The sequence below is a fragment of the Echinops telfairi genome, unplaced genomic scaffold, assembly GCF_000313985.2.
Source record: "Echinops telfairi isolate 266 unplaced genomic scaffold, ASM31398v2 ScPeMD7_7469;HRSCAF=8507_1, whole genome shotgun sequence".
NCBI classification, from domain to species: domain Eukaryota; kingdom Metazoa; phylum Chordata; class Mammalia; order Afrosoricida; family Tenrecidae; genus Echinops; species Echinops telfairi.
This window is the reverse complement of record NW_022111373.1, coordinates 111,853,145-111,876,873: the sequence shown is the minus strand read 5'-3', so window position 1 is coordinate 111,876,873 and position 23,729 is coordinate 111,853,145.

The window sequence follows — 23,729 nt, the reverse complement described above, 5'->3', positions numbered from 1 at the left end:
TCTGCTTCACTTTAACTCTACACTTCTCCCCCACAGCTTCACTTATCTTAATAAAAGTGAGCTTAACTTAACTTAATGAAATCAGATTTTTGTTCATATTTCCAGCCTAGGTTTTCCTTTTGGGATTCTAATGCACATAGATCACTTGGAGGTCCCAAAGTCAGTTTCATATCAACCTGTCAGAAATTCAGGTGGCCATTTTCCACCCCAAACTGAATCAATTCTCCCGACTCGATTTCTGACCTTAGTAAATGACACACAATCCACATACTGACCTCAAGCCATTCTTGATCACTCACTTTCAGTCACGCATCAATTAAACATCAAGCTTTGTCAGTTCCCCAACGTTAATGTCTCCTATAATCTGCTGGGAACCCTGCTGGCACAGCATAGTGGGTTAAGCACTGGGATGCTAAGCTTACATTTAGTCGTTCAAGAGAAATGCAAGGTTTTATGCTACTGTAACTCTTTGGCAGCCCTATTTTGGGAAATTCTATTCTGCCCTATAAAGTTGATTCGAATTGTAATCCACTTGACGGCAAAAGGTTTGGTTATAATCCATGTTCTCTTCCAATTTTTCCCTGTCTCCTCGATGTGAAAGCAGGATTGCATCATCTTTTCCAGCGTGGATGCGTAGCGGCCCCTTGTCAGTCTCCTGTTGTTATCAGGCTGGATTGGGAAGAGGACGTGGAACAAGGGAAACCATTGCCAATGTCAGATGGATCTTGGCTCAAAGCAGAGAACGCCGGAAAGATGTTCACTTGTGTTTTTTTGACTGTGTGGACCATCATAAACTCTGGATAGTTTGGAGAAAATGAGAAGTCCAGAACACTTGCCTCATCAGAATGATCTCCTATGCACCCCACCTTTACTGTCCCTTCTCCACACAGCTGCCCAAGTGATTTTTCTCACACAAAAATGAGGCGGTTACACTCATGCGCAAATGACTCGGTGGTCACACTCATGCTCAAAACTCTGATCACTGAACGAACTAGGACAGAGCTGTGTGACCTCAGGAGATGCTGGGGTCAAAAATCGAATCCCAGCTGAAGACATGGGCTGAGTGCCCTGCTGTCATAACGACTAGACAGTGGGCTCGATGGTACCTTTTGCCTCAGGAAGAATTGCCAGACATAAGTGTGTGCTCTCCATCTCTACTTTCCAGATTTTTCCTTCACTCAAAACAGCAGTCCCGAGCACCCTAAAGCGATGATTTTGTCTGTCTGTATCCACCCTCTCCTCCCAACCATCCCCAGTGTATCGAGCCGTTTCCCACTTAACATACGTATCTTTAGTTTTACAGTTGTTGTAGGTGTCATCAAGCTCGTCCCGACCCACGTGACCCTGTGCAAAACAGAACGGAACACTGCCTGTTCCTGCACCATTCTCACAATTGTTCCTTCGCCTGAGCAACTGCAGCCGCTGGCACGAAGTGGGTCTTCCTCTCTTCTGTTGCCCCTCCACTTTACAAGGCTTGATGTTTTTTGGCAGTTTTATCTTTAGGCAAGTATAAAGGCCCTGTTAATTAACTCAGTACATTGGTCATGACCAAAAAGAAAAACCTTCCCTTAGTGGCCGTGAGTGATGAGAGCTTTCTTTTTTTATTAGGTTGATCATTAATCAAAGATGTCCCTGAAATGACAATTCTTGCTTACGTAAAATTCTTGACAGTTTACACAAAATAATAAGCTGCATATAACGTGAATCTAAGCACTTGAGATAAATCAGTATTTACATTTTGATCTTGCCTTGAAGATTAATCAAAAGCAGGAGATATAAATCATCACTTCTGCACCAGCAGTTCCCTTAGCAAAATGCTCGCACCGCGAGTCTACAGCCCTGCGCCTGGTCGAGAAGGGTCTTCAAACAGTCTTGTTCTCGCCCAGCTTGGGTTCCCACATTTCCTCCTCTTTGACACCTTCACACCGAAATGGTATCTCCTTCCTGAACACTGCGTGGTGTCTTAGTTCTTCCAGGGTTCTTCTCTGCAATTACCCTACCTTTCCCCTCTGCTTGTGGCCCGCCTTCTTCTTCCACCCGCCCCTGAAACACTCTCCTTTATGAAGTTACCCCCGGCTCTCTCATGCTCATTCATATGTAATTTCATTATGGTCCTTAGTCGGCCTTACTTTAAAATTATAGAGTAAATGCTTCCAGGTCCGTTCCCACTGCCAGACTATAAGGCCTAGAGGAAAGGACTTGCCACTTGGTTGGTTAGCTTAATAGTATGGCTGTCAGTTTTAGAACACTCTGAGAATCGTTCCCATTAGCTAGTAGGTCTTCAGTTTCTTTTGATGAGTTTAGGAGGCCCCCCTAATTCCAAAAGGGAATGGTGGGCCAATGGTAGATTTCTTGCGTTCATGCGAGAGACTCCGTTTTGATTCCTGGCCAAGACTGCAGTGCACAGAGGTTGTGCGTTGCTATTCGGGCCTTGAATCGGTTCATTTCGGTTCAAACCCCTTCTGAGAAGTTGCATCTCCACCCCCAGATATGCTGAGGCCGTGTTTACGCATTCAAACAAGGATACAATCCTCACTACCATTGAGTCCATTCTGATTCCCGGTGACCGAAGAGAAACTCTCCCTGTGCGCTTCTGAGAGCGTCACTGGTTGCTATGCTGCTGTGCAGGTGTCCGCGGAGCTTCTAGACTAAGACAGATTAGCAAAAGGTCTGGAGAGCCACTTCTGAAAATCAGCCAGCAAAGACCCTGTGGATCACAAAGCCTGATGCTGCAACTATCCTGGGGATGACACAGGACCGGGAAGTGCTTGATTCAGTTGTGCCTGGGTCATGTTGACAGGTAACAACAATAGCAGCGATATCAATAGACTAAAGGGACGTCTTTTTTTTTTTTAACCAATTAACACTATGCCTATGAGCATTAACTCAAAAAGAAGACCACTGAACTTAGAATTCCCTTCCCCAAACACTTGGATGAATAAGAAATACGTGCGAAACCAAGAGCTTCCGCCCTCCTTGTCCCCATGTGTCCCCATGTGTTTCCATGTGTTTCCAAAGCAAAGTTCACATAAACATTAGCTCATAGACCCAACAATATACTACATAGCTGTGTAGCAGTGTTATTTCTTGTAGGTCTGAATGCACTCTATACATAAAGTATGAAGATGTTCAATAAATATGAAACAATGATAAGAATAAGAATGAGAATGAAAACTGAAATGAAGCAAAGAAATGGGGGAGAAATGGGTGCAATCACCAGGAATAAACCCAGCTCAAACTGTCACCAATTGCTCAAAACACTGTTCCAGGCATGAGACAAGGCCCCCAGGGAGATTAAGAGGCAAACAATGCGACTAGTCACAAACCAAGTCAAGGAAAACAGCAGAGGGCGCGGGGGAGGGGGGAGAGAAGGAAGCTTATCAGTTGTTATAATACGCCTATTCAGAGGCCCTGCCACCGCAGCTCTGTTATCATGCTGCACCACGAAGGCTGAAACGGGAAAATTGAGGTTGACTTCATGCTGACGAATGCCATTTTGTAGACATCGATTTGAGCTCCATTTCCTAATGCTTAAAGATGTAAAGCTGTCCGCCTTCTTATACCTTCCTTTGCTGGTCACAAGTGCGCATGTTGCTTCTAAAAAGAAAACTGCAGGCGCACACGAGCCTTTTATGTTTGCTGATCCGCACGCTGCTTTGCAACACATCGCCTTCACTTCACCCCCCGGATTTTCAAACGACCGAGTGATGTCAGTCTGTCTGACTGGGGATGACTGAGACGGCACGTCTCCTATTCCGGGACATTTTAAGTATTTCTGGGTCATTGTCGTGGTACCTTCTCATTTTTCCCCCAGTCAAGATAACCTAAAAGTGATGATGAATGACCTCCGCATCACAACTCTTTAACCTTTTCTTTTCTAGCCTGGGTCACTTCCCATTATTTATTATTTTTTATGACCTCACTTTTCCTGTCTCATTCCTATTAATGAGCATGCGATTTGTTTTGTAGATCAAAACACTCAACCTTTGGCTCAGCTCTGTCAGGCTGTTGGGATTAGAATGAACTTGAAAAGGCGGCACCAATCAGCAGGTTACACGAAAGACACGAATATGAACATCTAGAGTATTAAACACACTCTCATGATCCGTTTATTACAATATGTCTCCGCGTGTCCGAGTCACATCGCAGAAACTGTGACTGTCTCTGACCACTAGGGGGGGAAACAATACAATGTATAATGCGAAGTAAGCTTGGCCTCAGCCACCTTACTTTCAAAGCTATTTATTCTCCGTGCTCTCACCATTCCCCTAGCATCCATCTCTCACACTCCTAAGACTTCCTGACCTGAATGATGTAATCACAAGTTACTTTGGGGGACAGCATCTTAAGGAGGCCGAACAGGCGGCAGGAAACGAAGGCTAGCCGATTGTCCTGAAATGCTTCCCTTGGAAAATGTAGAGCCTGTGCACCCCCAGGGGGACCTGGAAATCTTTATCAGTCATCTAGAGATTCTTGGTGGTATAAGGAGCCCTGGTGGTGCATTGGGCTGTTAATCACAAGGCCAGCAGTTCAAATCCACCAGCAGCTCTGAGGGGAAAAGATGAGGCTGCATACGTCCATAAAGTTGTAGTTGTGGAAACCCTGTGGAGCTGTCTCACAGGATTAGGAGTTAGCATTGACATGCCATCAGTGGGATTTTTTTTTTTTTTAAATAATGGGGGTGGGAGGGTACAAATGATTAATTGTCCAGCCATTAATTGAAAATCCAGTCCTCTAAAAGGCCCCTTGGAAAAGACCTAGTTGATCTGCTCTCCCAAAGGCAACGATTGAAAGTACATTTCTCCTGTGACCCACATGGAGCCAACAGTAGTTGGAGTCAACTCTATGTTGTTCTAGAAGAAAAAGAAACCTGGAATTGGATATCGTTTTCTTAGACCATTGGTATCAAGTCTTACACGTGGCAAAGAAAGACCAACTCAAAGACAGTCAGGATGAAGACAAAGACATTGGCACGAGGCTGTAAAGGTATCCAAGGACCCACAGTCCCTGGGGCACTTCAGTGGGCCGTGGAGAAGATAGGACACTTACAGAGTCATGACTGGCGCTAGACCCATTCATCACAGCTGGAGGTGGGAGCAGAGAAGCAGGAAAGAACCGGGATGGGATAACTACACTGCTGCAGATGAGAGACGCTTGCAAGATTGGTTCAGGACCCTCTGACCACCTTCATTGCAGCATGGCCAGGGGGTGGGATGTGGCCGGTTTGCACAAGTTTAACAAAACCGATACCTAAGTTTTATTGAGTTCGGCCTAGCTCCGGTTAAAATGGCACTAGCGACCAGGGTTCTCTCTAAGGGGAGAGGCTGGGCAGCAGCCAATGTCAAAATCACACATTTTCATTCCTTACTCTTTTTAAATGCTCATCTGTGCAGCTGTGTATTCTAAGCTCCCTCAGCAATGCTCATTCCACCCATAGGTATAACAAATTAGAACCCTGTGTGTGACACTTGTTTATTCTTTTCATAAAACTTGCTAAATTTTGGATGAAATACTACATTTTATTCCCTTGCCCTTGTTACTTCAGGAACAAACATATAACGTGAAGAGAAAAAGTATCAAACAACAGAGGTTGACACACTGTCATTTCTTTCAGCTTTGTGTTTTGCCCCAAATCCCCACGAGATATTATGAGTGAATTATGAAATTCCTGAAAGTGTTCAAAGAGCTGAACATATTGTCAGAACAATTGCTGTAAGTTCAGCAGAAGCAGAAACGGGTCTTTAAAAGGCACACATAATATATTCAGAGAACAGAAGTCACCTGTTTCTAGGATATCAAATGTTTAATGACTGTTGTCTAATTGGCCTACCTCTAAAGAAATGGGATCCTACTCCTACAGTGAAAAGATGGTTAAAGAGAAATCACACAGCCGATGAGGCTCATAAGAAAGTGAAGAATATTGCAAGTGAGGACACTAGTCAATAAACAATATGTAAATATCTTAAAGAACAGTTTTGTTGTTTTATGTCAGGTATTATTTAATGTTTTCAATATATTAAACATTTTTCTCTTATAACACGATCTAGGTTGTGTACCTCTTATTATTCTTACCTTAGTGTCAACCATATGGAATGATAAAAATCCCCTTCAGTGTATCTTTTTTGAAACTTAGGATGGTCATTAGGGCAGCAAATCAGCTGTTAAATTTTCTGCATCCCACTATGGGCAGGACTCATAGCCATGTGACCTTGTACCCCAACTTACATCAAGGGCATCCCAAGACAAGTTTCCTAGGGCACAAAGGTCCTTCCCTAGACTGGCTGAGGGAGTTTGGAAAACTCGTTCTGCCTGAAGACAAACAAAGCTTTTTGCACTTTTCCAATCCATGGTCAGACAATCCATGGTCAGAAAGAACTCAATGGAGGCTGAATGTATCTGAAGACTCAAAATGGTTTTAGCGCTCCCACCATAAACCATAGCCCTATGCAATCCTAGAACTCAGAATTTAATCTTATATCCGACAACAATGGCTGTCAGCCATGTATTCCTTTGGGGTGCCAATCTCTCATCAAATACTAAATCCCAGTGGTCAGTGCTGAGTTCTTCCCATTCTCTGCCGTTACCAATTTCACTCTTCACTGAATCTTTTCTACCTACAGACAAAAGCATTCTATTGATTCTACTTCTCCCACCAGTTAACTGTCTTCCTTCCTTCCTTCCTTCCTTCCTTCCTTCCTTCCTTCCTTCCTTCCTTCCTTCCTTCCTTCCTGTTTCTACGTAAAGGAGTTGTTCATACGTGTGCTTTTCAATTTCTCTCCTTCCATTCTTTTTAAAACTTTCCCTTTCAGGAGACTTTCACCCAACTGGCCTCCGGGGTCCTCACTTCTTTGACCTTCAGCAGCATCTGCCACAGGTGAGGCCCGGCCTTCCTTTCTCACCGGACGGCTGGATTTCCCCTGCTTCGTTGCTCACTCACTTTTAGTCTCTTTGGCTCCAGGGCCGAGAAGAGTCGTGCTTAGTTCTTCTCTTCTCTGTGCACCTTCCTAGGCCATTTTAATAATCCTATGGTTTACAATGTGGCATATATACCGATGACTCTCAATTTTATAATTTTGTGTAGAACTCTCTCCTAAACTCTTACCTCTCATGTCCAGTTGTTCCTTCACTGTTTCCACTTAGATGTCTAAGAGGTCCCTCAAGCCTAGCATCGCCATGACCTCTTGGTCTTTCCCAACCCTAAAACTTGCTCAACCTTACCTTCTCCCTTTTGACCCTCAGCTTCCCCCAATTGAAAATACCCACATAACTTCCCCAGCAGAAACCACAGAACCACCCTTGATCCCTTGTCTTTGATACCCTAAGTCTAATGAATGCTGTTATCATCTTCAAAATTTATCCAGATTCGGAACCCTTCCCACCACTTCCACTGCTACCATCCTGGTTAGAGCCATCTTCAAATCTTGTCTGTGTTTCTGCAAGATTATTTACATGGCTTTCCTGCTTCTGCCTTTGCTGACCTGCTGTCTCCTCTCAACACAGCTGCTAAGGTGACCCTTACGACACATAAATCATATAAAATCATTTCTTCTTTTAAAGTAAGAGCTATCATCTCTATCACAACACACATGGCTCTAAATATGCGAGCTCTTCTCCTACGACTTCTTTTCATATTCACTACACTAAAATCCAAGTTACCTAGTCCTTGAATTCAGGCGAGGGCATGGAAGAAAACATATCGTTGATGATGTTAGATGGATCTGGTTGAAAGCAGAGAATAACAGAAATATGCTTACTTATGTTTTATTGAAAATATATTCAACTACATGTGACCTCCTTCCTGGGTGACGGACAACACAAACGTGGGTGAAGGGAGACGTCAGACAAGGCAAGATATGGTAAAATAATAATTTATAAATTATCAAGGATTCATGAGGGAGTAGGGAGTGGGGAGGGAGGGGAAATAATGAGGAGCTGATGCAAGGGGCTTAGGTGGAGAGCAAATGTTTTGAAAATGATGAGGGCAATGAATGTACAAATGTGCTCTACACAATTGATGTATGTATGGATTGTGATAAGAGTTGTATGAGTCCCTAATAAAATGATTTAAAAAAACCCACAATCTGACAAGAATCAGGTGATAACAGGACCCTATGGGTGAAGCTCAATTATGAAGATAGATGTAAAAATTACAATTAGCAAATTGAATCAAGCAATATATCAAAATAATTACAGCAAACATGTCAGATAATGCTTACTGTGTTATTAGGCACTGTATTAAGTGCTTTGTAGTATTAGCTTATTTACTCTTCATAACAGTTTATGATTTATTATTATTATCATTTTTCAGATGGAAAATAAAAATATTCATTTTTTTTAAAAAAGAAAGAAAATATATTCAACTGTGGACCATAACAAACTATGGATCACCTTGAGAAGAATGGGCATTCCAGAGCACTGCAGTGTTCTCCTGAGGAACTTATACATGGATCAAGGGGCAGTGTGGAAACAACCACAGGAAAGTTGTACATTGGAGTTGTATCCTCTCACTATATTATTCCATCTGTATGCTGAGCAAATCACCAGAGAAGCTGGCTTATATGAAGAAGGATGCAGCATCAGGATCAGAGGAAGGCTTATTAACCACCTGCAATATGCAGATGACACCACTTTGCTTGCTGAAAATGAGGACTTGAAGCACTTGCTGATGAAGATCAAAGATTGCAGCCTTCAGTATGGATTATTACTCCATGCAAGGAAGCCCAAAATCCTGACACTTGGCCCATAGGTAACATCATTATAAACAGAGAAAAGATTGAAGTTGTCAAAGATAGGATTCGTCATGTTTGGATTCACAATCAATGCCTGTGGTAGCAGCAGTCAAGAGATCAAATGATGCACTGCCTTAGGAAAATCTGCTGCACAAGACCTTTTTAAAGGGTTGAAAAGAAAGAATACTACTTTGAGGACTAAGGTGGTGTGATAGGTAGGTTTATTGTGCCAACCTGGCAAATAATAACATGTGGGATTAGTAAGGTCACCGTTTGATTGGAGGGTAAAGAGATAAATGGCTAGGCAAGCCCCGCTTCTGTCTCTCTTGCTCTCCGGTGATCAAACCAGCATGTGGCTGCCTCAGCCAGTTCTCTGCCTCAACTTGTGAGCTACACTACCTGTGGGACACCCAACCCATGGATCGTGTCGCTAAAGCTTGATGTTTCTTTGAGAACTGCTTCGCCACACTGCTGGTGTATACATTGCTTGGGCTTGAGACTGTCGGATCCTGTCATCTGGCTGACTGTTCGTGACCCACCCTGCTATTTGCTGGACTGCCTGCATTGCTCTACAGAAGACTCAGCTGTCTGCTTCCTTGACCTTGAACCCAGCAGCCCTCCTGACTTGAAGGACTTCCAGTATATTAACTGTTCCACAGAAGTGAGTTAAACTGAGCCCTCTGTACTGCTATGTGGAATAATTATCTGTTATGTTCCATTGTACTGTATCTATCTATCTATAAAATCTAAGTGTCCTGGTTTTGTTTCTCTAGAGAACCTTGTTTAACGCAGGTGTACCTGACCCCATCCATGGTAGTTTCAATGACCTCATATGCATGTGAAAGTTGAGTAGGGAAGACCCGAGAAGAATCGATGCATTTGAATTATGGTGCTGGCAAAGAATTTTGAAAGTATCATGGATTATCAAAAGAGCAAAGAAATCTCTTTTGGAAGAAGTACAGCCAGGATGCACCTTAGAGGCAAGGATGGCAAGACATCATCTCACAAGCTTTGGACATGTTGTAAGAAGAGACCCATCCCTGGAGAAGGACATTGTGCTTGGTAAAGTAGAGGGGCAGTGAAAAACAGGCAGGGTCTCCACAAAAACAGGCAGGGTCTCCACAAGATGGATTGTTACAGTGGCTGCAACAATGGGCTCAAACATAAGAAAATTTGGGGGGATGGCACAGGACTAGGTGTGTTTCGTTCTGTTCTACGCAGGGTCGCTATGAGTGGGAACCAACTTGATGGCAGCTAACAAGGCCAGATTAGATTGTTCTCTCTCCCTGGAACAGTGTTCCACCAGTATGCCCAACTCACACAGTATTCAAGGTTTTACATAACTATCACGTACTTCAAAGGAAGCCACCTTCCTTGCTCTATTTAATACTACAACACACTCACCCTCATACTCTCACCATCTTTTACTGTCGGCTGCCTCCAAGTAGGCTCCTAACTGATGACATCTCCGGGTACAGTAAATGCTGTTCAGCCCTGTGCCATCCCCATGATTGGGTGTAGATTGGATCATTGTGGTCCATAATATTTTCATTGGCTGGTTTTTGGAAGTAGATTGTTGGCCTTTCTTCTCAGTCCGTCTTAGTCTGGGAGTTCCACTGAAACTTGAATAGCATCATAGCAACCCACTAGCCTCCCCTGTAGATGCAGGATGGCTTTGCAGGACATCTGGTGGCTGGGAATCAAACTGGGTTCTCATGCAAGGAAGGTCAGAATTCTATCACTGAACCTCACCGTCCATCACGTCACCCTGTCCTGTTTTCTCCTTTGGCATACATTTTTTATTGCTTTTATCTCTTATCTCCTGTTTGCGAAGGGCAGGGATTTTTGTTTAGTTCTCCTATATTCCTTCAGCTTGATAAATACCTGGCACAAAGCAGCAGCTCCAAAATATCTGTTGAATAAATAAATGTTAAAAAACAAAACAAACCCCAAACACTCACACTATTAGTTCTTGAGTGGAGGGTACGCTTTTACTAGACAGGGGGTGACCAACATCTTTAGGGAAGACAGGTGGGTACCTGGGAAGCGTTTTTCTCTTCGTGCTTTGAGGGGACACAGGTATGAGGAGGAAACAGCTATAGTTTTCATAATCCCACCTAATGTCCACTCCATAAATACCCCTTTTATCAAACATTTGTGAGCCTGAGTATGCAGACTCAGTTTGCTTTCATTTCCTCTGTGCCTCTTAGCTGGCTTCCTCTGTATTTAGGAGAAATTGTCTAACCCAGATATTTCTTCATTTTGCCATTCATTCAAGCTCTCTGATAGCAGTATCAACGTTTTTCACTATAAACCACAGTTTTACTTCTGATTATAAAACAATAAAACCATGCCAAACCAAATCAAACCAAACCAAAGCAAACACCTTATAGTTGGCCTATAACTTTCTATCTGTTTTCTTCATCTAACACTTAACTTTTAGATGCTCCACTTATAGCTTATCTAGAAATATGACATCCAAGACTCTCATTTCTTTTTATCTTTCTTCTGAGAGTTTGCCATTTGTGGAGCTGTAATCTTCAGAGGAACCAGTCTTTAAGAAGAGTTACTAAGATGGAAATAGAGATGAGATAAGGTTTTACTACTGTTAGTAGCTTTTGTTAATTGTTGATAAAACAATATAACAAGTCCATGAGCCTGGCTGGTTGGCAATCCATTTTTAACTTTGCCTGAGCCCTGGTGGCGTAGTGGGTGCACATTGGGCTGCTAACTACAAGGTCAGCAGTTCTAAACGATCAGCCACTCTGGTAGAAAGACAAGGCTTTCCACTCCTGCAAGGAGTTACAGTCTTGGAACCCCACAGGGCCAGTTGTACCCTGTCCTATAGGGTTGCTATGAGTCAGAATCAACATGATGTTAGTGAGTTTTCTTTGTAAAAATTCTTTGCAAAACTGAGAAATGGGCCAGGGTCCATGTGAGTCGTGGTCTTGGAGACCTTCCCTTCCTCTTTAAGCTTGTTTTCCCAACTCATGCAGGGCCTAAGGAGTACTGTTTTAGTCTCTTAGAGCTGCTACAACGTGAGTACCACAAGCAAGTGACTTTAAAGAACAGAAATTTCTTTCCTCACAACACAAAGACAGAAGTCTGAATTCAGGGCACTGACTCCAGGGGAAGGGTTATTTTTGTTGGATCTGGGAGCTCAGTTCCTTAGTGATCCTCATATGACATCTATCTTACTCCTATTTATGCTTACTATCCCTCTGTGTCCATGATACTCCTTATAGCTCAGAAGTGATAGGATTTACGACACACCCTACACCTGTATGGGATCACTAATAGCAATAATAATATTTAGAAAACATATTCACCTTCATCAAATTAATTCTGACCTATAGAGTCCCTAACACAATAAGCCAAGAAGCAAACTCACTTCCATGAAGTAGTTGTTGATTCATAGCAACCCTGTAGGACAGGGTGGAACTGCCTCAGTGAGTTTATGAGTCTGTGACTCTTGACAGGAGTAAAAACCCTATTTCTCTCCCAAGGAGCAGCTGCTGGTTTCAAACTGCTGACCTTTAGGTTATCAGCCTAATGTGTAACCACCACACCACCAGAACTCAGCAAAGAAAACCTTACTCCCAAGTGGGATTATTGTATTTTTAGGCACATAAGGCACATTTTATATTTTTGTTTCCCAGCACACCCTCCTTGTATTTTTTTTAAAAGCAGGATCCAAAAATAATTGGCATAGTTGTACTTATTTAGGGGGAGATTATTCTATTTGAGTAAAAATAGGGTGCATACCATATATACTCCAGTATAAGCCTACCCGATTATCAGCCGAGGCACTTTATTTTACCACAAAAACTGTATTTAAAAATGTGCTGAAAAACTTGGCTTATACATGAGTATATATGGTACATCCAGAGGAACAGTCGTTAGGATTATATCTTTTATCTGGGGGGTGGGGGTGGTGGTGGCACACAATGCAATCCATAACCAGTAGCCTTGCAGAAAAGAGTGATCACAGCAAATGCAATGCGTGGCTGCTCTCTTGAGAATATGCTTGCAAGGTTGACCTTCCACTAGTATCTGGCAGCTCCACTTCTAAAATGTTTTCTATGTTGATAGAAAAGTTGGTTAAGCGATGAGTGTTTTGATCCTCACTGCCACTGGGGCAATTTTGACTCAGAGTAACCTTGCAGGACAGAGTAGACCTGCTCCTGTGGGTTTCCAAGGCTGTAAACCTTACAGGAGTCGGAAGGCTCATCTGGCTCCCACAGAGCCTTGAGGTTAGTAGCCCAACACGTAACCTACTCTGCCACGATGGCTCCCTTTGCCCACCCTTGGGGACTTAAATGGTTAACCCATTAGCTGCTAGCTGGAAGGTTGGTAGTTTGAGTTCACCGTCTGAAGAGAGGTCGACTGATCTGTTTTAAGAAAACCAGCTTCTGAGAACCTACAGAACTCTGTTCTGCTCGGAAGCACACAGGGCTGTTAGAAGTTGGGATTGGCTTCATAGTAACTGATGGAAAATTTTGGAGGATGAAAGAAGAACCCGTATTTTTTATGTAAAAGACTTCTTTCCCCGGTGGTAAAATGGGAAAGGGCTCAGCTGCTAACTGGAAGTTTAGTGGTTCTGAATCCATCAACAGAAGCACGAGAGAAGAGACTTGTCCATTTGCTCCTGAAACGATTATTGTTGTGCATCATGAAGTCCATTCAGGCTCGTTCTACTTTGTCTTTTGAGAGCCCCGTGAACTCTGAAGATAGCAGTCTAGGAAATGTACAGGGCTGTTTGACTCTGCCACCGAGGGGCCTGACGAGGTCCACGTGACTCACTGCCAACAACATTAATGACAACCACACAAAGCATCGTGGCTTAAGAACACATGACTGTTTTTGAGTCAGACTGAAAGCACTTCGTAGTTCCTCTGCACACTATTGTATAACCTTGGAAAGGTCATTTGGCGTCTATAAAGGTCCATTTCCTCAGTGGAGTCTAGTTGGATCTGGTGATGATACAGATGCTGTGGGGTTGATGGTGATGAAGGAGGAGATGGTTGTAAGAGTAATGATGCAGACTTAACGAACACTTTTGGATTGAAAGCGATGGAATGGTTTGTATCTGTTTTTTCCCAAATGAAATCATCATAGGACACATGCCATGAAGCAGATGAACAAGAATTGCTTAGACTAAAGGTGGGATGAGAGTTGCCTGCCCAGCAAATCTTTTTCTCTGCTATCGGCCCTACTTCTGTGGCCCCGGAGAGTTTTATGTGGAAACCTCAGTCCTCAGGCAAACATAATCTGCACATTTACTCACTTACAGATATGGCCTGATGTCGGCTTACTTACTTTAAATCAAAGGCAGGTTTAATGTTTCTGGGAGGCAGGCTTGGAACTGGTGGTTGTGTTGGATGACATACTGGCAACGGTGGTTGACTGGCCGGGTGGGGTGGTGGAGGGGGTGGTAGAGAAGTTGTTGAGTAAGACATTGGGCCTTTGTTGGTACCTAAGAAATAAAGAATACCATGATTGGAGACAAATCTTCAAAATACAAGAACTAGCTGTTCCAGGTATATAGCCATGAGGGTTTTGAACATAGCACGCTAAAAATACCTCTCACGTTCGAGTAGCAGGACGTTGCTGGACCCTAAACCGCCCAGGGTCTGTTGGAGATGAGAATCGCTCCTCTCTGCTGTCTCCTCCTTTGCTTTGCCCTCCTCTATCGTTTCTCCGTCCTCCTTTCGATTTTCTATATTGTGCTTTTGAGTTAAGCATGCTGCCTCTGTTCACTGACTGTGACTGCAGCTTACATTTCTTATTCGTCCTGTGTGGGGTTCATTTTTTTGAGAGGAAATGGCTATGCCACCTTGAAATCATTTTGTTTTAGTAATTTACATCAGTGGTTTTCAACCTTTCTAATGCTGTGACTTTTTAATACAGTTTCTCATGTTGCGGTGACCCCAAGCCATACACTTATTTTTGTTGCTACTTCATAACTGAAAATTTGCTACTGTTATGAATCGGATAGCCCCTGGGAAAGGGTCATTCCACTCCCAAAGGGGTCGCGACCCACAGGTTGAGAACCGCTGATTTACATGATTTTGATCACTAATAAGGACAAGCTTTTCATATTTGGGGCCATTTTAATTTTTAATTTGACAATCCTGTCAAATCCTTTGCCTTTTTTAAAAACGTAGTCATTTTTCTTTTCTCACTATTTTATAAAACCTCTTTATCTTACTGTTTCACACGTGGCCAAACAGAATATAATTTGACTGTGTTGGTCTTCACATACACATACAATTTTAAAACTTCAGGAAACAACAAAACCTACATTTACCACCTTTGAAGAAAGTGTTGCATTTCAGTGTAACTTCTTGAAGGGAGAAAGGTTCAGGTTTTAACAGAATATTGTATAAAAGGTTTCCTAATTATCTTTAGATATTTTTCTCTCTTTACAAAATGCTTTCTACTCCTGGATGGCTAAGAATATTGTTCCAGCTCTCCACTCCTGTGTCCCACCACCATAGAGCTCCTTGTTCTCCTGCGCTCCATCCCTGCTCAGGCCCTGCCCCCTGACTGGTGAGCTCCCTGCCAGGGGCTGTTCCCACAGGCTGCCTCACTCCACTGCCCTTCCAGTGGTCATCTTTTGGAGGGGAAGGGAATTGACGCAGGAAGAATTCATTCCTCTATAAAATCTATTGAACTCATTATTACCTTTATGTTAGAATTGTTTTGCCCAATTCATTTTGTCATAAATAACAGAAATTTTGTCCTGGATTCCCTGTGTTTCTAGTTTCTATCTGCACCAGTGTACATCCTCTGGTCTAGCCAGGTTTGTAAGGTAGATTTGGGATCATGATAGTGAGGATGGGGGTGGGGAGCATTTAAGAACGAGAGGAAAGTTGTGTGTTTCATCAATGCTACACTGCACCCTGAGTGACCTGTCTCCTCCTTGCTACCCCTCTGCAAAGGGATATCCAGTTGCCTACAGATGGGCCTTAGGTCCCCCACAGGACAGATGAACCCCTCACGACCAGTGGTGAGAGTGGTGAAACTGGGAGGGTGGAAGTGGGGTAAAAAGGGGGAACCGATGACAAGGATCTACATATAACCTCCTCCCTGCGGGATGGACAACAATAAAGTGGGTGAAGGGAGACATCGGATAATTTCTAAATTATCAAGGGTTCATGAGAGAAGGGGGAGTAGGGAGGGAGGGGAAAAATGAAGATCTGAGTCCAAGGGCTCAAGTGGTAAATAAATGTTTTGAGAATGACGATGGCAATGGATGTACAAATGTGCTTGACACAATGGATTGTATATATGGATTGCGATAAGAGTTGTACGAGTCCCCAGTAAAATGTTTTAAATAATAAAAAAAATAAATTTTGTTGTTGTACAGGATTTACTATTTTTCCCTCTAGTTCAATTAGTCCTTTTCTGTCACTGGAGTGATGTTTCAGAAGGCCTTTCATATCCAATTGCATATAATAATTAACCCATTTCCCCCCTCCTAATTCTCCATGGCTTCGTTTAAAATTTTTATTTTATTCTTTTTTTCCATTTAACTCTTTAGAATGATTAGCAATTTATTTAGCTGTTTCATGGAGATCTAAAATTTTATATTTGTTGTGTTTCCCAAAGTGTTTACCAAGCATTCCAATGCTGTTTGTTTCATAAGCGGATAGTTACTGATTTAAAGTGCGTCCCTTCTCGTGGTACAGTGCTAACCCGTTGTACTGCCAACTGCCAGGTCAGCTTTCCGAACCCCCTGGCCTCCCTAGGGGAGGAAGATGGGGCCTTTTACTTCCTTACAGAGTGGCAGTCTGGGAAACCCACAGGGGCAGTTCTGCTCTGAACCACAGAGTCGCTCTGAGGCTAGGTGGACTGGGTGACAGGGAGGTCTTGTTTTTATATCATAAACACTAACGTGTTCATTTTGTTTTTTAATTCATAAGTACTATGGTTTAGTGGACTCATAAGTGATCTACCCAGAGAACATAAATCTCTGTGAGTGAATTTCAATACATCATTTTCTCAATAAAATTTTTTTTAAAAGTGTATTAACAATGTGCGCTATCTTTTCATCGTGTGGTGAGGATCTTGACAAACAGGAAGCCTGGCGGTGAGCAATTAGAGACACAATGTGAAATCCTTTGAATTACTAACACCTAAAAACTGCCTTTCTGCCAAACCCTTGTTCTGGGTTCTGCCTGTCTAGGCGCATGTGAGACATTCCCATGGCACACTGGTGGAGACTCCAGAAACTCTGCCTACTGGGCGAGTCAAGAAAACCTTGTGGAGAAATTGTACTCTGTGACGCTGGGGTCACCAGCAGTCTGGGATGGACGCACCAGGGGCTGACAGCAACATGGAACGAATCGCTTCAACGGGCTTATCTTCATCAAGCTGGGGAGACTATACAGAAGTCTTTACTATGGACTACTTTTTAGCAGTAAAACGTTTTACTTCGCAAAATTGATGGCCACTTTCAAATGCTACCAGGAATGTATTTGTGTACGGAAATGATTCCAAGGAAAGACGATCTTAGTTTTTTTCTTGGAGAGAACTAGGTAGGTTACCTTCGACTCAACTTAGACTTTCTCGGGTATACTGAAAAAACAATTAGTGGTTTGAAATTCTCAGGAGCTAAAATCTAGTTTGTTGTGAAGAAACAAAGGGGGTGAATATTGATTATTCTAGAATAGAGCAATCAATCTGTAGACAAGTCCTAAGATGAAGGATGTTGAATAAGGGCACTCTACATTAATTTAGGGTTCCTGAAATGCAGGCAGTGACTGTGCTAAGGTCTAAGGTCTAAAGCCAGTTTTTAATAAAAAATATCTTATGGTTTGAGAATGTAGCCTGTCATCTCTGTAAAGTCTCCACTGTACTCTGTGAAAATCATTTGGCAAATAATTTTATAGCAGAATTGTATTTGCTTATGGGTTTTGATTGCTTAAGAATAAGTTCTGTTCATGATGCCAACTCTAAAATCATTCTCCGAACTGAGGGTCACTCAATATAAACCTTGGACTTCTGCATGTTCTCCCTGCACTCACATGGGAGAGTCCTATGACTGCCTCAAGGATCAGGTATCAGAAGATCAGAACCAAACAATCATATTGATGTGGAGAGGGGTCAGAGTGGAGACCCAAAGCCCATCCATAGACAATTGGACATTCCCTCACAGAAGGGTCACACAGAAGGGAAGATTCAGCCAGGTTGCAGTTTAGCACCAATGAAACATACTTTGTTTAGTTGATTCTTTGATTAATAATTTAATTATTAATTAATTAATAATAATGAATGATTTAATGCTTTTACACATTGATTCTTTAATGCTTCCTCCACCCCCCAAACTACCTCACAAACCCTGCTAGAACAGAGGATATACATTGGTACAGATAAGAGCTTTTGACACAAGAAAGCCAGGACTGATAAACCCCTCAGAAACATTCCTGGGACTAGCAACACCATGAGAGTAGGGAGAAAGTGGAGGGGGGAAGGTGGAGGGGAAAGAAAGGGGGAACTGATAGCATAGCAATGATGGATGTATAACACTCCCCCTGCCCCAGCCCGGGGGACAAACAACAGAAATGTGGGTGAAGGAATACAGCGGATGTGTAAGATATGAAAAAATATATATGTGTGTGTGTGTGTGTGTGTGTGTGTGTAATTTATTAAGGGCTCACTAGGGTGGGAGGGTGTGGGAGGGAGGGAAAAAAGAGGAGCTGATAATAAGGGCTAAAGTAGAAAGATGATGTTTTGAAAATGACAATGGTAACATATGTATAGGTTTGCTTGATATAATTGATTTATGGATTTTTATAAAATCTGTAAGAGCCCCTAGGAAAATGATTTAAATTAAAGAATAAATAAATAATGAAACTCGGTGGCAGCTCTAGTGATTAAAATAATAAAGCAGTGGCTCTGTGGATGCAGGAATAAAAACCATTTTGCTGCAAAAAGAAAAGACTTGGGGATTTAAAATTTGCGAGATAACATATCGAACTCTGATAGATCATATCACTCAAGGCTCAGGAGGAATTTCCTAGGTGGTCAGTGGATGTAAGATACTGGAACTTCAGTGGAGAGGTCATCAGGCAAATTTGTAATTTACTGCCCTCCCTTACTCCGAGACAGAGAAGTAATTGAATGACTGGGCATTTGACAGAAGCTCCAAGCTTAAGAAAGGAGATACTGGGCATTCTGCTATAAGTCAAACAGGAGCTTGAGCAAAAATAAGACAGACAGACATAATGGGAACACCCCCAATTTGAAATTTCCTTCTCTTAGTTTTGGAAGCTCGAAGAGGCCTTGCACAAGTCACGTGGCCCTGGCTGAGGCACTCCCAGCGGGGTGGGGCACTGGTTGGTCATTTGCCTGGAGGAAATGACTTGCAGAGGCACAGAGGGTTCCTGGGGTGATCCAGCCCTGCCCTGCCGAGAAGCTCCAGGCTCCAGGCTCCAGGCTCTCTGAAACACAGCCTGCCCCAAGGGGAGGTTTTTCTAGGATCTAAAAGTCTAAAACACACAGAAAAATAGAATTAGGGGAGGGAAGGGAAGCAAGATTAAGAGAGAGGGGGGAAGAAACCAGGATGGAGGTATACTCATTAGTTTAGGAAATGAGATTGCATCATTCTACTAATTTTTCACTTTAGACCTTTTTCTCAATCAAAATACCAGTGGTAGCAATTGTTTTAATAATTGTATTACCATGGAGAGCTCTAGGGGAACTCAAGAAGTCTACCCCAGAATTCTGTTTTCTGTGGCTTTTGAGTAAAAACGTACATACAGCTTCATGTCCAAAGGGGTTTCAAGGGAGTCTAGAGGTGGAGTCTAAATTTATTTTCCAGCCCCGGAATCCTTTACACACTCGAAGAAAGAACTTATGGACCCTAATTGTCCTAGGGTTCTGAGCCGACACTTGTTAGGTGCTGTTGGCTCCGTTTTGACTGAGCAGCCCTGTAACAGCAGAAGGAAGTGCAGTATTTCCTGGTCTTGACAATGGTCACGTTTGAGCCCACTGTTGCAGCCCGTGTGTCGTTTGATCTCTTTGAGGTCTCCTCCAGCCACATGGCCAAGATGATGGTCTTTTCCAGAGACTTGTCTTTCCTGAAGTTCAAGTCTTCTGCAGTCTTCCTTACTCATTTTCCCACTTCCACATCCACAGAAGACGATTGACCATGCCAATGGCTCGGGCATGTCTTAGTCCTCAGAGTGACACCTTGGCTCACTGTGTGGCGGATTAGGTATTCCTAATGATGGTTTGGGTGGATGCTATAGAAATGGGTCAGGCACCAGCAAACTGAGTTTTGCACCAACAGCTCTAAGAATTATCTGCTTTGGAAATTCAGTCAATGCCATCTGTCAGATGGGAATAATATTATCTCAACCGATTTACAAGGATTTATGGATTAAATGAGGTAATAGTTATGGCAGGCACGTTGAAGAATAGGAAGTATCAAATCAACACAAAATGACCCCCAAAGGATGAGCAGTGCTTCAAATGAATTCATTACAGAACTAGCCTAACAGAAAGAAGTCAGTTTGGAATAGATTTGGAAAATTTTTATTTTGAATTCTTGAGTGCCTCCACCTGGATTCAGCTGGTTCAAAGGCAACTCAGAAAACAGATGCATTTCCACCGGGAGATCCATGAACTCAAGCCAAACCCACTGCCGTTGACTTGACTGTGACACATATCTGCCCTTCAGGACCGACCAGAACCGCCCCTTCGGGTTTCTGGGAATGTGCATCGGTACTGGAACAGGCTGTCTTTTTCCTGAGGAGGGATTGGTGGGTTTGCACAGCTGACCTGGTGGTCAGTAGCCTAATGTGCATCCTGCTATGCTACCAGGGCACCCCAGCTATTGCCTTTTCTAATAGGAAAACTCTAGAACTCCTCACGGTACTTCCAAGAGCTGGATGGCTAGGGTAAGTAACAGATAGGATACTTAATGGACTTCCTTACATTCGCATCTCTGTACAAATTCACTCAGGCCTAACTCAACATACTCTTTCTCCAAATAGACTCTTGGCTAAGATATCAACACAATTTCCCCTACTGCTTCACACTTCCTCACACTTCCCAGGCCTCCTCTTGTCTTCTTCCTACTCCAAAGACGACCACTTTCTATTTTAGTAGAAGCAGAGAGATTGCTCATTCCACCTCACCAACCTATTTGCATTTTCTTCTTACTTAAGATTTCCATGTTTCTTTATTCTGCCTCATTTCCTTTGCCCCTCATCTCTGGGAAAATGCCATTCTGCCTTTTAAAGACTGCTCTTGATTCCTCGCAGCTTTTACTTCCTTACAGGCTTACTCCCATCAATGACCACCTTGTTCACTTGAAGTTGGCAGTTCGGGGGCTTACATGGAGAGCAAATGTTTCCAGAATGATGAGGGCAACGAATGTACAAATGTGCTTTACACAATGGATATATGTATGGATTGTGATGAGAGTTGTATGAACCTCCAATAAAATTATTTAAAAAATTTTTTAAAAATTAAAAAAAAATTAAGTTGCCAGTTCAAACTCAACAAGTGATCCATAGGAGGTAGTCTTGGAAACCTTAAATAGGGATGCAGTAAGTAAAAATCAACTTGATGGCAATGTTGTTGTTTTTTTAGTTTTCCAATTACATAAAGTAAAAACACCCAAAACAAAACAAAAAACAAACCAAGTCCTTTGCCAGGAGCTCTGGCGTTACAGTCAAGTGTTGGGCTACCAGTCAGGGGGTTGGCATCAACTCAGTGACAAAGTATAAAAACCAAATTCCTTGCCATTGAGCTAATTCTGACTCGGAGCCACCCCGCACAGCAGAGGAAAATGTCCGTTTGGGTTTCTGAGGCTGCAAGTCTCTATGGGAGCAGAGAGCCTCAGTTTTCTCCCGTGAAGCTGCTGGTAGATTTGAATGGCTGACCTTGCATTTAGCAGCCCGACATACAACCTGCTCTGCCAACCAGGGTTTCTTAACTTGATGGCAGTGGGAGGTTTGGATGGTTTGATCCTTTAAGATGGTTTGGCCTCCTCTACTCTAAATCAGCATGGCAACAACTGCTGTCTCTGTACTGTTATCGCCACCAATGGACTTCTCACCTTTCCACTTACAGACAAGCTCCTTACAATGATTGCCTATATTTTTTACTCCTAAAATCTTTGGTTTTCGGTGGTGGAATGTGGTCAATTACTACGACCCCTCTAGCCCTACTTCCTAATGGGATGTCCTATCATTTTGTATTCTATGCCTGTGGCTGTAATCTCAGTTTGGAGGGGATTGTATGGGACAAGGTTATACCCTTTGTTTCCTCAGGAGTCTAATCTGCTCAAAGGAGAAAACAAAACAAGAAAAACCTACACCTTAATGAAACCTATTCCTGTGTGTCTAAGAACCACCTTGGACAAGGAAGGTCAGCCCAGGTGGAAGAAGAGCACTCTCAAGATCTCTGAAGTGGCGGATGTCAAGACCAGAGGCACCTGAGAGAGTGGCACAGAGATTATGGGACTGAGTATAGGCTGAGACCAGAGACCCAGGCAAGGAAATCAAGAGACAGAACAGAGGAGCAGCATCAAGAGTATGTGACCGTGAGGCAGAGTGACAGGTGGGCTTCCTGGTCCATGGAATGGAACCAAAGGCACCATGTGACTGAGAGGTTGAGGACCAGAGAGAGACTAGACTGCTAGCTAAGGAGAGGTATTGGTGTCAACGAATGACTTTATCCTTTCTGTTTACTGATTCTGATTTGGGGTAGCATGTGAACTCCTCTAATAACCCCCTTTAATCATAAGTATGGTCTGTGAGCTCTATGTGACCATTCCCATGAACTACCTAGAGTGACATGGGAGGAACAGCTGATATCAGAATAGGAAAAGAAGAATGGAGCCTGGAGGCATATCTCCCTCCTCCCTTGTGCTGAAGGGAAGCCAGAGGAAGTTAGATATGGCCCCCTTCTCAGTCCTTTTCGCAGGCAGTCTCCTAGTGGAATGTGGAATTGAAGGGCTTAATGGGATATAAAGGCTTGGGTTTGAAGGAACACTCCATCAATCTTATATTATCCTTCAGTTTCTTAGTACTCAATATGGGACCTTGGAAAAGTTGCTAGATTTCTGTGTCTTAATTTTTTCATCTGTGAGATGACCACATATTTTAATTTTTCAGATTAAATAAGGTGCTACCCATAATACATCTGACACATCATAAGTCTTAAATGATTCTACCCTTCACCATATTACTTGATTTAGCAGCATAATTAATACATTGATGTTGATGCACCTTAACTGTAACAAAACCCAATCCTACCTACTCCTTGTTCTGCTGGGAACCATTTTTCCATCTTAAAATGGAATAAGAATCAGGAAGTTTACCTGCAAATTCTAATGTTGATCCCTTTGGCCTCAAAAAAACTGAGTGTGACTCTTTTACTTGCTTAGGACCCCAATAATACTGAAGTAGATTTCAACATGGGAAAGTATTCTACTTTATCTATTATTTTTAAAAATCATTTTATTGGGGCTCTTCCAGTTCTTATAACATTTCATACATCACTTGTATCAAGTATTTTGTACATATGTTGCCATCATCATTTTCTAAACAGTTACTTTCTATTCGAACCCTTGGTATCAGCTCCTCTTTTTATCCCTCCCACCCTTGTGATCCCTTGGTAAATTATAAATTATTATTGTTTTCATATCATACACTAACCACTGTTTCCGTTCACCCACATTTCTGCTGTTCATCCCCTTGGGGGGGCGGTGCTGCAGGGGGTATGCGTCGATTATTGTGATAGGTTACCCTCGCCTTCCTGCCTTTCTTCCTCCACCTTCCCCCTGCCCACTTCAAAAGTATTCCATATAATTGAAAGAATATTTAAGCTGCTGTCATTCGGATTTGAGCTTGACTTCTAATCCCGACTAGTATGTGCTATAGTCCAGTACACAGTATATTTTGTTTCTCTTTATATTACCTGACTATAAGATGCGATTATGGACTTCCAGTTTACAGGGTAGATTTGAGAATTAGAAAT